Source organism: Eupeodes corollae, chromosome 2 (genome assembly GCF_945859685.1).
Source record: "Eupeodes corollae chromosome 2, idEupCoro1.1, whole genome shotgun sequence".
NCBI lineage: Eukaryota > Metazoa > Arthropoda > Insecta > Diptera > Syrphidae > Eupeodes > Eupeodes corollae.
Genome location: NC_079148.1, coordinates 85455078 through 85457474, shown reverse-complemented (window position 1 = coordinate 85457474; position 2397 = coordinate 85455078). Strand labels below are relative to the sequence as shown.

Genomic DNA, 2397 nt, shown 5'->3' with positions numbered 1-2397 from the left:
TAGACCAAACAATTTCCGAATTATAGAATGAATTATGTACCCACTTCAGAAACATAATAAAAAAATACTTTTTCCTGAAATTTTCACTTAATCCAAGTTGTCATTTTCCAAGGACTTACTACATTGAGCTTATTCCTATGGTTAACTAATAAATCATAAAATATGTATTTGATCAATTTCATTTAATTTAATATACATTTACAACATTAATTTGGATTGAAATTAAAAAGCTGTACAAATCTTCCAATTTAAGACCATGTCAGCGCTACAAATTCTATTGGTTAGGATTGTTTCGTTTTTGAACGCGGCCATAAAACTTTCAAAATGAAGCAATTTGATGGGCCTGATGGGATGATGGGCCTGAGGACTAAACGCATAGAGGAAATATATTATCTAGAGTCCCGACTTAATGGGTTTGCTCTCTTTCGGCCTACAAACTAAATTTAGAGAATTTTGCCCGTTAGCATAAGCATGTGTTAGTTCTCCCGTGCATTTCTTATGGGAAAATCCAGATTCTATGTAGTTGTTATGGGCTTTTGGTGAAGTTTGCACAATTACGGGGGAAAACAATATGAGGTGAACTCAGACGTTCAAAAAAGAAATCCGTTGAATTCAAAAATTGAAAAATGAATGCAATATTTTTAGAAAAATGAATTTTACACATTCTTTTTAGTGAAAACTGTGCTAAAAATAATATTTGAATGCTTTTGGCACACAAATTCCATGTATTTTATGGAAAATTTCACTAAAAACAGAAAAAATCGTGCTGAAAGTATAAGCGCACCCTAGAACTGTAATGCGAACGTGGCCCAATTTGAGTAATGTCAAGTTTTGACAAATCAACAGCGAGGTGAGTATTTTGACAATTCTACGAAAATGTAAACAAAAGAAAATTCAGTATCAATAATGCAAATGAAGGTAAAACAAAATATTAATTTATTGAAATAAAAATATATGTATAATGAATTTAATGAATTTAATTTGATCCTCGGATAAAGAAGAAACCAAGGATTACGTTGCAACAATAAAAGTGGAAGTGAAAGCCCCGAGTAGGAAGCCAGCAACGCCGACATATTTATTGTGGAGTGAATAGGTACAAATTGAAGGTAAATGTGTTCATATTAATTTTTAACTCGAATTATATGAATATTGTTTTGTTTTGTTTTTTAGTAAAAAATTACACTTCTCAACAAGACTTTGTTCCTGGCAATCAAATCGCTCTATTCTGATGGCTTATATCCTCATTTTAAACCTTGTAGGAATAAGAAGGGGCGACTCCAGCGATGTCGCAGAAGTCTGAAAAGCTTTGTTTTGCAACCTATCCGACATGCTTCACTTGACGAGATGGATATACAAGTCGAGAGTTGTTATAAAGTTGAGGAATCTCTTTACTTGGTGGTCATTTATAGCCAAGCCAAATACAAATACAAGTTGAATTAATTGCAGCGTGTGAAAGCAGTAGCACATTCACGTAATGTGCCACCATCTTTGCAATGCAAAGCACTTCTTTCAGCCAGCTACGGATAGGCGAAAGATCGCAATGTATGCAAGTCCTTCCTGATCATGTAAACAATAGTTAATTTAATCTACAGTCAGTTTTTCAAGACAGTACCTACCACCGAGGATTGGACAATTGATCTGATTCACTATGTTCTTTTTTGCAGAAATGCACATTTGAATATCTTCCTTTTACATTTTTTGGCGAACTCTGTGATGTAGTTGGTGAGGATGTGTTTATAAATAATAAAATAAGAACTATCTAAATTTTCGCTTTTTCTAATTTAAATTGTAGGTCTCTGGAATTCAATTGAAATACCTTCCTTCATTCATGATTTATTGCTTTCAATGCGTCAATATCTTTATTTCAATTCTGCCTCTTGTTACCAACGAAGAAGGAGACAAGTTCGGAAAATCTGCTGGCGATGGTATTTGGCTGGACGAAGAAAAAACGTCGCCTTTTTCTATTTATCAGTTCTTTTTGAAAATGCCAGATTCTGAGGTTGTTAAGATTTTTCCAGAGCCTGGACTATCCAATCTTGATCTGGCACTAAAAGCTTAATGATTAACAACAGAGAGTAAGTGAAAAGTATTATGTTTTTGCTTGAGATAATTTATTTTATAATTAAAAATCTTCTTTCAGCTGATACGATGAGAATCATCACAGCTGGAGGGTTCTATATCAAGCAATAGCGAACTTAAAACTTCGCACTAAGATCACACTAACTCATCAGCACTAACATCACATACCATTTCTATCTATTAGTTCAAAATGTTAAATGTCTCCTTTTTGTTGGCAATGATGAGCATATGGATAAAAACAATTTGTTTAGCTTATATCCATATTCAATTTTACATTAATTGAAAATCATTAATAATAATATTGTATTCTTTTTTTTT

At 32.8% G+C, this 2397-nt stretch overlaps 1 long non-coding RNA gene across 1 annotated transcript; it reads left to right on the top strand.

Moving 5' to 3' along the window:
• Window positions 1-971: 971 nt before the first annotated feature.
• Window positions 972-2397, top strand: LOC129946737 (uncharacterized). The gene is made up of 4 exons (XR_008781637.1): window positions 972-1106; window positions 1171-1722; window positions 1793-2075; window positions 2141-2397. It is a non-coding gene; the product is annotated as an uncharacterized LOC129946737 (long non-coding RNA).